The sequence below is a fragment of the Hyaena hyaena genome, unplaced genomic scaffold (assembly GCF_003009895.1).
Source record: "Hyaena hyaena isolate Hyena2069 unplaced genomic scaffold, ASM300989v1 scaffold_162, whole genome shotgun sequence".
In the NCBI taxonomy this organism is placed as follows: Eukaryota; Metazoa; Chordata; class Mammalia; order Carnivora; family Hyaenidae; genus Hyaena; species Hyaena hyaena.
Genome location: NW_024080795.1, coordinates 2,814,375 through 2,826,516, shown reverse-complemented (window position 1 = coordinate 2,826,516; position 12,142 = coordinate 2,814,375).

Below are 12,142 nucleotides of genomic sequence, written 5' to 3'. Positions count from 1 at the left end.
CAGCATACTTCTCAAAACTAGAACAAACTATCCAAAAATTTGTATGGAACCACAAAAGACCCCGAATAGCCAAAGTAATACTGAAAAATAAAACCAAAACGGGAGGTATCACCATCCCAGACTTTAGCCTCTACTACAAAGCTGTCATCATCAAGACAGTATGGTATTGGCACAAAAACAGACACATAGACCAATGGAACAGAATTGAGAACTCAGAAGTGGACCCAAAAGTATACAGCCAACTGATCTTTGACAAAGCAGGGAAGAATATCCAATGGAAAAAAGACAGACTTTTTAACAGATGGTGTTGGGAGAACTGGACAGCAACATGCTGAAGAATGAAACTAGACCATTTTCTCACACCATGCACAAAAATAAACTCAAAGTGGATAAAGGACCTGAACATGAGACAGGAAACTATCAACACCCTAGAGGAGAAAGCAGGAAACAACTTCCTTGACCTCCACCGCAGCAACTTCTTACTTGACACATCCCCAAAAGCAAGGGAATTAAGAGCAAAAATAAGCGATTGGGACCTCATCAAGATTAAAAGCTTCTGCACAGCCAAGGAAACAACCCACAAAACTAACAGGCAACCAATGGAATGGGAAAAGACAGGTGCAAATGACATATCAGATAAAGGGTTAATATCCAAAATCTATAAGGAACTCACCAAACTCCACACCCGAAAAACAAACAACCCAGTGAAGAAATGGGCAGAAGATATGAAGAGACACTTCTCCAAAGAGGACATCCAGATGGCCAACAGACACATGAAACGATGCTCAGCATCCCTCCTCATCAGGGAAATACAAATCAAAACCATACTGAGATACCACCTCACGCCAGTCAGAGTGGCTAAAATGAGCAAATCAGAGAACTCTAGATGCTGGAGAGGATGTGGAGAAACGGGCACCCTCCCACACTGTTGGTGGGAATGTAAACTGGTGCAGCCCCTCTGGAAAACAGTGTGGAGGTTCCTCAGGAAACTAACAATAGAACTCCCCTATGACCCAGCAATAGCACTGCTAGGAATTTACCCAAGGGATACAGAAATGCTGATGCATAGGAGCACATGTACCCCAATGTTCATAGCAGCACTCTGAACAATAGCTGAAACATGGAAAGATCCTGTGTCCATCAACAGACGAATGGATCAAGAAGATGTGGTTATCTATACCATGGAATACTACATGGCAATGAGACAGAATGAAATCTTTTTTTTTTTTAAGTTTTATTTATTTCTAGGAGAGAGAGAGAGAGAGAGAGACAGCGTGAGCAGGGGAGGGTCAGAGAGAGAGGGAGTCACAGACTGAAACAGGTTCCAGGCTCTGAGCTGGCAGTCAGCACAGAGACCAATGCGGGGCTCGAACCCACGAACCGCAAGATCATGACCTAAGCGAAAGTCGGACGCTTAACCGACTAAGACACCCAGGCGCCCCGAGAAAGAATGAAATCTGGCCATGTGTAGCAACTTGGATGGACCTTGAGAGTGTTATGCTGAGCGAAATAAGTCAGGCAGAGAAGGACAAATATATGTTTGCACGTATAGGAGTATTAGGAGGAACTTAACTGAGGAACAAGGGGGAGAAGAAGGGGGGAAATGGTGGGGGAAAGGGAGAGAGGCAAACCATGAGAGACCATTGAATGCTGACAAAAATTGAGGACTGATGGATGTGGGGGGGGAGGGGGGATGGGCATGGAGGAGGGCACTTGTGGGGATGAGCACTGGGTATTATGTGGAAACTAACATGACAATAAACTATTTGTAAAAAAGAAAAAAACAATAATGACAGAAAGGCCTTTAGTCTGCAGAAAATTTTTTAACACATCTTTTTTTTTTAATTTTTAATATTTTTTTAAATTTATTTCTGAGAGATAGAGAGACAGTGTGAGCAGGGAAAGGTCAGAGAGAGAGGGAGACAAAGAATCTGAAGTAAGATCCAGGCTCTGAGCTAGCTGTCACCACAGAGCCCGACACGGGGCTCGCAACCACCAACCATGAGATCATGACCTGAGCCAAAGTCGGACGCTTAACCAACTGAGCCACCCAGGCGCCCCTATTCTGCAGAAAATTATAGCAGTTTAAATCTCAGATATATACAAAGGAATGAACAGCACCAGAAATAATGTACAGATTTTCCTCAGCTTATGATAGGGATATGTTTCTATAAACCCATTGTAAGTTGAAAATATTGTAAGTCAAAAATGCATTTAATACACCTAACCTATAGAATATCATAGCTTATCCTAGTCTACCTTCCATGTGCTAAGAAAATTTACAGTTAGCCTACAGTTGTGCAAAAATCATCTAACACAAAGCCTACATTATAATAAGGTATTGAATATCTCATGTAATTTATTAAATACTAAACTAAAAGTGAAAGCAAAAATGGTTGTATGAGTCCAGAATGGTTGTGAGTTTATTCACTGATTACCTTTGTGATCACGTGGCTGACTTAGAGCTAGATGACTCTAAACAGCATCACAAGACAGTATTATACAACATATCACTAGCCCAAGAAAAGATCAAAATTTAAAACTTGAAGTACACTTTCTACTTAATGCATATCACTCTCACATTATTGTAAAGTCAAAAAATCCTAAGTGTACCATCAGAAATTAGGGATCATCTGTATATGAATGACTATTAAAAAAAAAGGTGGTTTTATTTTCATTTCATTGACTGTTTACATCAAAACTAAGAACAATTTATTGTTGAATTTATAACATGTGCAACTGGAAAATGCAAAATAACACAAAAGATGTGAAGGAGAAAATGGCAATATATTGTTTCAAGTGTCTTACATTATACATGAAGTGGCATAGTATTATATATAGCATTTGAAAGTAGGTTGTGGTAAGTTAAAGATGCATATTTGAAACCCCCCAAAAAACACTAAACAATAAAATGATGAGTAAGCCAGTTGGAGATAAAATGGCATAGTATAAAAGAGTCAAGGAAAGTTAAGAAAAGGAGAAAAATGAACAAAGAATATGGAAAATGATTCAAAATGAAACAGTGACATTGTAAGAATTAAACAATTAGAAAGGAAACAGCAAGATGTTAAGAAATAAAATGTGTGGATAATGATGTTAGATGTAGATTTTCTAAACATTTCAATTAAAGGTAGATATTTTAAAATTGTATTTTAGGTGTGCCTGAGTGGCTCAGTTGGTTAAGAATCCGATTTCAGCTCAGGTCATGATTTCGCGGTTCATGAGTTTGAGCCCTGGGTCAGGCTCTATGCTGACAGCTCAGAGCCTGGAGCCTGCTTCCAATTCTGTGTGTGTCCCTCTCTTTGCCTTTCTCCCCTTCTCTAAAATAAAGAAACATTAAAAAAATTTTAAGGTAGATATTTTAAGATTGGATTTTAAAAGACAACTATATGTAATCTACAAGAACAACATTGTAAATGTAAAGACACAAGTTACTCAAGGATGTAATATACAGCATGGCGACATTAGTTAATACTGTATTGCATATTTGAAAGTTGCTGAGAGTAAATCTTAAAAGCTCTCATCACAAGGAAATGAATTCTGTATATAATATGGTAATATATTTAACTAGACTTATTATGATTATCATTTTGCTGTATATACAAATATCAAATCATTATGTTGTACACCTGAAACCAATATGTTGCATATCAATTATACCTCAATTAAAAAAATAAAAAATTGAAAAAATTGAAAAAATATACTATGCTTACCCTTATCTTTTTAAAAGAAGTTGAAGCACTTGTATTAATATTCAACATAATGGAGTTCAAGACAAGAATTATTACCAGGGCTAAACAGGGAATTTCATAATGATAAAAGAATAAATTAACAAAGAAGATATAGAAATACTACACGTGTATATACAAAAAAAAAAGCCCCAAAGATTTCAAAATTCATTTTGCAAATATTGGCAAAACTGAAAGGAGTTAAAGCAAATGCCCAAATATATTTGGAGATATCAACACAATGGAATAAAGATAGTCTCTTCAGCAAATGGTGCTGGGAAACCTGGACAGTGACATGCAGAAAAAAGAACCTGGACCACTTTCTTACACCATACACAAATATAAACTCAAAATGGATGAAAGACCTAAATTTAAGACAAGAAGCCATCAAAATCCTCAAGGAGAAAGCAGGTAAAATCCTCTTTGGTCTTGGTCGCAGCAACTTCTTACTCAACACGTCCCCAGAGGCAAGAGAAAGAAAAGCAAAAAAGAACTATTGAGACCTCATCAAGATAAAAAGCTTCTGCACAGCAAAGGAAACAACCAGCAAAACTAAAAGGCAACCGATGTGATGGGAAAAGGTATTTGCAAATGATGTATCAGATAAAGGGTTAGGATCCAAAATCTATAAAGAACTTATCAAAGTCAACACCCCCAAAAGAAATAATCCAGTGAAGAAATGGGCAAAAGACATGAATAGGCACTTCTTCAAAGAAGACATCTAGGATTGGGGAGAGAGAAAACTGAGCTGTGATATAGTCACAATGAGGACTCAGCCAATTTTATGGGACTCCCTAGAGCTGGGATTGACTTGAAAAGTTGACACACATTTAGGCAGGGGGTTTGGGCCTATAGATTCCTACTTCAACCAGTAAATGGATACAGGCTACCCCTGGAGAGGAAGTCATAATAATAGAACATAATATTAAAAGTCTAATATTAGAATATTAGTGCATAATATTAGAATATTTGTTTGAAAGCAATTTGTGAGCAAGAATTCAGATTTGAGCTGTCAACATGCAAGACTACTGGCAGTTAGGGTAATAAGCACCTTGGTCCTGAGAGGGGAAATGGGATATATGTACAGTACACACAGAATTCATTATAGTATTCATGTATTAAAATAACAGCCTGCTCAGGGTGCTCCTGGGTGGCTCAGTTGGTTAAGCATCTGACTCTTGATTGAAGTTCAGGTCATGATCTCATAGTTCATGAGACTGGGCCCGACATCAGGCTCTGTGCTGACAACAAGGAGCCTGCTTGGGATTCTCTCTCTCCCTCTCTCTGCCTATCCCCTGCTTGTGCTCTCTCTCTCTCTCTCAAAATAAATTAAAAAAACATTTATTCATTATATATACCTATATAACAACCTGCTCAGAAAGAATATTCAATGGGAAAAAGTCTGTTCAACAAATGGTGTCAGGAAAACTGGACAGCAACATGCAAAAGAAAGAAACTGGATCACTTTCTCACACTCTACACAAAAATAAATTCAAAATGGATGAAAGACCTAAATGTGCGACACAAAATTATAAAAACCCTAGAAGAGAGCACAGGAAGTAACTTCTTTGACAATGGCCATAGCAACTTCTTTCTAGATATGTCTCCAGAGGCAAGGGAAACAAAAGCAAAAATAAACCATTGGGACTACATCAAAATAAAACTGGGTGTTATATAGAAACCAACTTGACAATAAACTATTTGTAAAAAAAAATTAAAAAAATAAACAAACATTTAAAAGCAAAAAAAATTAAAAAAATGAATTTGGTTGAAATGAAAAAAAAAATTTAAAAAAAAGGCTTCTGCACAGTGAAGGAAACAATCAACAAAACTAAAGGGCAACTTTAGTTGGTATCCAAAATACATAGAGGACTTAAAAAACTTAACACCAAAAACCCAAATAATCCAATTTAAAAAATGGGCAGAAGACATGAATAGACACTTTTCCAAAGAAGACATACAGATGGCAAACAGACACATGAAAAGATGTTCAACATCACTGATTATTAGGGAAATGCAAATGAAAACTACCATGAGATACCATCCCACACCTGTCAGAATGGCTAAAATTAAAAAAAAAAAAAAAAAACAGCAGAAACAACAGCTGTTGGTGAGAATGTGGAGGAAGGGGAACGCTTAGGCACTGTTGGTGGGAATGCAAACTGGTGAATCCACTGTGGAAAACAATATGGCATTTCCTCAAAAACTTAAAAACAGAACTACCTGTGATCCAGCAATCACACTACTAGGTATTTACCCAAAGAATACAAAAGCACTAATTCAAAGTGATACATGCACCCTGATGTTTATAGTAGCATTATCTACCATAGCCAAATTATGGAAACAGCCCAAGTGTCCATCTACTGATTAATGGGCAAATAAGAGATAGTGTATGTGTGTATATATATACAGCCATAAAAAAGAATGAAATTTTGCCATTTACAATGACATGGATAAAGGTATTATGCTAAGTGAAATAGGTCAGTCAGAGAGTGACAAATACCATATGATTTCACCCATACGTGTGGAATTTGAGAAACAAAACCAATGAGAAAAGAGAAAAAAGAGTGAGAGAGAAAGAGAGGCAACTCAGGAAACATACTCTTTTTTTTTTTCCCTAGGAGAGAGAGAGACAGCGTGAGGAGGGGAGGGTCAGAGAGAGAGGGAGTCACAGACTGAAACAGGCTCCAGGCTCTGAGCTGGCAGTCAGCACAGAGACCAATGCGGGGCTCGAACCCACGAACCGCGAGATCATGACCCAAGTGAAAGTCGGATGCTTAACCGACTAAGCCACCCAGGCGCCCCAACATACTCTTGACTATAGAGCTATAGAGAACAAACTGATGGTCGCCAGAAGGGGGGTGGGGAAATGGGCTAAATAGGTGATGGAGAATAAAGAGTGAACTTATGATGAGCACTAGGTGTTGAATGGAACTGGAATTTAAATTAAAACTTTGGAAAAAAGTATAACAACCTTCTCCATTTCTTCTTCAATACCTTTCCCCCAATTTTCATTCATGTCCATCTCTCTAGCATTATATCTTGACTTAATTTCTTGTTTATGAGCTAGTTCTGACTGCTTGACATTAGATCTCAGATATCCCTGGTTAATTAGGAGCTAAGGACAGGTTGTCTACCTCGCAATTCTAAGAAACCTCTACAGCATAGTCAAAAACAGCTCAAGTTTACCTATGTTACCCAAGATGTGCATCTACCAAGTCCCTACCTCCATAAGTGCTGCATATGAATTTGGAGTTAATGCAGCAGAACTCATGGCCAAACGAGCCAGTGTGGTTAGGTTGTAGAGCTCTGAGACTTGTCTGGATACAATGATGTATTTACCCAGAGCAGCCTAAAACAGAGCAGTGAAGAAGAGTTTAAACTATCACCAATGAGGGAAGCTAAAGGTCAGAGCCAGAAAAGTAGCACCCACCATTGAGTCTGAAAGGTAAAAAAGGTCTTAAATATGAAAAAGTAAGGCAATGGTTTCACCCTGTCTAGGTGGCCAACCTGACCACTTATGCCAGTTGAAACTTCTTTTCATTAAATGCGTCTTTTTCATTTGGAATTTCTACAGGAAACACAATGAGGATGCTGTGGTCAAAAGGATGGTGCATTTAACCAGGAATCTAGAGGAAAATGTCCAGAGAAACTCAGCTCTGCCATTTAATTATATCACATATGGTAACTCACTTAACCTATCTAAGACTCTTCATTTATTTGGTGATTTTCTTCATGTCTAAGGTGATAATATAAGTACAGTACCCATTTCCTGGAATTGTTGAAATTCAATCAATTAGCAAATATGAAGCTATTCAGCTTCACATTAATGTCTATTTTCACACAGATCTACAAGAAGTTGCTTTCCAGCACAGCAAAGCACCATACACCATTTATAAGCAGGATACGTTTTTGGTTTGTGTTCATAAAAATTAGTTTTTGACTGGCTCTTCTATATCTTCTGCAGTAGCTTGGCCTCATGGTTCTACTAACCAGCCATCAGGATGGTCTGATGAGGCCTTTTTGTTGATCAGCTGCTTCTGGCTACATTTCCTTCTTTGGTTTAAGACCTGGGGTTTTTAGTCTGCTCTCCTTCCTCCTCCTCCTCTCTCTCTCTCTCTCCCCATGTTTTCTATTTCTCCCTTCAAGCACTGACAGAGAATACTGCAAAAAGAGGATCTTACCTGTTTAAGGGTTTTACTAAATATTATGCTGGAAAATAGAATATAGCAAACGTAATAAACCTGGAACAGTATCAGTGGGTTACAGAACACAGAGTTTTCACCATCTCCATTTTCTATTATTCAAAACTCCCTTTTGAGTTGGGTCTTTGTCCCTAGTAGGTGGAGCTCCCTCTTTTCCTCCCATTCCCAAGTTCTTGATTGCCACCTCCAGGTGTATCTTATATCCCTCAAAAGCTCCTGTTCTCATCTTGCAGGCGGAACCCATGCAGTGCCCTGAATATCCCTTTCTCCAGTGGGCAGCAAGTGCCTCTGAGGCAGCCCAGACAGGGTAACCCCTTGATCATTGAGCTCCTGGGTATTTTATTGCTCACACCACTCCTCACAGTCTGTGGCTTCTCTCCTGCTTAACTTTTCCAGTATATAAAAAAAAAATTACCGTGCCTTCCAGCTCTCAATCTTCCTACTTTATGCCTGTATTCTGACTCGTGTTCTCCCTCAATTCAGAGGAGGCTTGGCCATTTTAAAAACCAAGGCATGCCCTCTGGCCTTTTCCATGCCCCCAAGTATTCTAGCACCAAATAAGAGTAATGCATGCTCTGTCCTGGAAAGGGAGTGGAATTAACCACAGACACAATTCTAATAGACTCCCCAGACACAGCCTTGTACGTGACCTGAGCTGGCCTCACTGCAACCATCTCCATGGAAACCAGAAAAAGTATGCATTTTGAGCAGCCTGAGGTCAAGTCCCTGTGGCATATATATTTTCCACGGTGAATGATGCAGGTGAAAGTGACTCAAGTAACAGTGATACAGGCTAAGTCCTAGATGGACCTGCTTGTCCCCAGCCAACCATCAAAGGTCACCCTGAGGTTTCTCAATTTGCCATAATACTACCAACTGACAGTATTATCACAAATTCCCTTGCTATCTAACTAGCTAACTGTCAAAAAGGAACAAGTTTTGAGAATTGATGGCTTTTTCCCCCATCACCCAAGCATGAAATGCCCTCACTCATGGGGGCCATTCATCCATTCATAATTGAAACAATTTTGTGCCAAAAGAATCTACAGAATTGTGTGCTGTTATATTGTGCTTGCCTCTCTTCTATGTAAACATCCTTGGGACTGAGCTATGCAGTGCTTTAGAAAGAGCCACTGTCCAAGTGACATCATAAAGATGATGACATAGGTTGTTGATGATTTAAGTCTCTCCTACAAGAAGATCAACTAGCAGCTATCCATAGAAAAGACCCCACTGTGAAGATCCCAAACCCCAAGAGTGAGACTAAAGTACCTCTCTGGACCACAGAGACTGAGAAAGACCACGTTAGAAGGACAGGAGGAGCAGTGTCACTTTGACCACATCACCTCTCTCATAGGCCAGTACAGTGGTATACTGAGAGGGCCCCTCTGGGCCTACAGTCTCTCCAGTGGAAAGAGATAGCCCAAGGTGGACACCTAGCTCCTCAAACATGCACAACACTTCCAGAGAGACCCACTGAAATCTCACCTGATAGGGATCACTGAGGGAATCTGTGGGGCTCAACCACTCAGATCAAATAGACTGAGAAAGGGGGCAGGGATTACAGCAAGCAATGTTCATGAAGCTCATACAACTGAATACCAAAAAAACAAATAATTGATTTTAAAATTGGGCAAAGGATCTGAATAGACATTTTTCCAAAGAAGATGTACAAATGGACAACAGGTACATGAAAATGTGTTCAACATCACTGATCATTCGGGTAATGCAAATCAAATCCACAAGGAGGTATCACCTCACACGTGTTGAGATGGCTATTATAAAAAAGACAAGAGAAAAGTGCTGGCAAAAATGTGGATGAAGGGGTGCCTGGGTAGTTCAGTCAGATAAGTATCTGACTTTCGATCTTGGCTCAGGTCATGATCTCACATTTTGTGAGATCAAGCCCCTGCCTCTGGCTCTGTGCTGACAAAGTGGAAGCTGCTTGGAATTCTCTCTCTCTCTCTTCCCCTCCCCACCTCTCTTTCTCAAAATAAGTAAATAAACTTTTTAAAACTGTGGATGAAAGGGAACACTTGTACACTGTTCATGGGAATGTAAATTAGAATAGCCACTATGGAAAACATTTTTTGGGGGTTCCTCAAAAAAACTTTAAAAAGAGGGGCATCTGGGTGGCTCAGAAGGTTAAACGTCCAACCCTTGATTTTGTCTCAGGTAATGGTGTCATGGTTCGTGAGACCAAGCTCCCTGTTGGGGGCTCTCCATTGTCAGTGCAGAGCCGGCTTGGGGTTCTCTCCCTCCCTCTACCCCTCCCCTCTGTAAAAATAAATGAATATGTAAACTTTAAAAAAGAAATTAAAAACATAATTACCATGTCATACAGCAATCCCACTTATTTAAAGGAAATGAAATTACTATCTTGAGGAGATATCTGCACTTTCAGGTTTATTGCAGCATTATTTACAACATCTAAGACAGGGAAACAACCTCAGTGTTCATCAACAGATGAACAGATAATGTGTGTACATACAATGGAATATTCAGTCATAATAAAGAAGGAAATTCTGCCATTTGTGACAACATGGGTGAAACCTGAGGGTCTTATGCTACATGAAATAAGTCAGACAGGAAGAGACAAATACTGTATGATCTCACTTATATGTGGAATCTTAAAAAAAAAAAACAAACAACTTATAAAAACAGAGAGTAGATTGGTGGTTACCCGGAGCAGGGGTGGGAGGGTTGGAGAAATGAGTGAAGATTGTCAACAAGTATACATTTCCAGTTATAAAACAAATAAACATTGGAGTTATAACCTATGACTTGGTGATAATAGTTAACAATACCATATTGTATAGTTGAAAGTTGCTAAAAGAGTAGATCTTAAAAAGTCTCACCACAAAAAAAAAAAAAAAAAATCATGACCTGAGCTGAAATCAGATTCTTAACCAACTGAGCCACTCAGGCACACCTAAAATACAATTTTAAAATATTGGTTTTTCTTTTCAAAAAAGAAAAAGTGACCGTGTGAGGTGATGGATGTGTTAACTAACCTTTATTGTGGTAATCATTTTGCAGTATATACATGTATCAAATCATCACACTATACACATTAATGTTACACAATGTTCAATGTCTATTATATCTTAATAAAGCTGGAGGGGGAAAAAAGAGCCATTGCCTATAGGAACTAAATTTCAAAATACTCAATGATGTACAGAGATGGGTGGCCTGCATCTACCACAAGATGTTCAAGTTATGGAAATGTGTGATCTACAAACCTGAATGGCAAAGGGCCAAAAGACTTAGTTTACCCAATTATGACCTTGAAGGGCCCCTAGGTGGTAGTTTCCCTGAACTGTATTTTCATTCAGCCTAAGGCAATGTTCCACTTTGTCATAATGGATACACTGCTCAAAACTACTCTTGACCTAAGTTAGATGCCTTATTGTATCAGTTAGGATCCTCAAGAGAAACAGATGTCACACACTGGATAATTTGAGAATGGTTTGATAGAGTGACTATTAGCAAAAGTGTGGGCAAAATTTAGTGAAATCTACCAGGTTTAGTGCAGTATTCCATTACTGACAGGAAGGAAGAGGTTACCATGCCGAGGCCTGAAGATGTAAGGTGGTGGTAACTGGAATCCAGGGAGGGTAGATATATATATTCAGGTAATTTGGCAAGAGGTGTGGCCTTCAGCAGGCCACTCGAAGTCAACAATAGTGACTCCTCAAGGAAGGAGCCAGAGGAACAAATACTTTGACTTCAGTTTCTGCCCCACTTTCCAGTATCCTGTCTGTGTCTCCGTTTGGCCAAACCCAACCAAGAAACAAATGGTAAAGAAGTCTTCATTATAAACAATAGAGGCCACCATTCCTAGGTCTAGAGTAGGGTAGAGAGAGTCAAAAATGAATCTGGAGAGAAAATTGATAAATATCCAATACATACACACTCCCTAGATATGGATTACGTCTCTGGCCCTCCCTGCCTCTCAGACAGTATCATTTCACAGGAGCTGTTAATAACTTGTATTTTTACCTTGTTTCTCCCTATACTGTCTCTGGTGAATTCCTTTTTCTCCTGCGGTTTCACCAGAGACAAGCACAGCAATAAGCATATTCCTTCTATAAAGGGCTTTTCACTTTCTGGAATTTAGTTCATTGGATTACTTTGTGTCTTCAGCCCACTGATGCATTTTTTAAAAACTATGATTGTGTACTTTGTTTTATTTTTTAATAAGAGTGA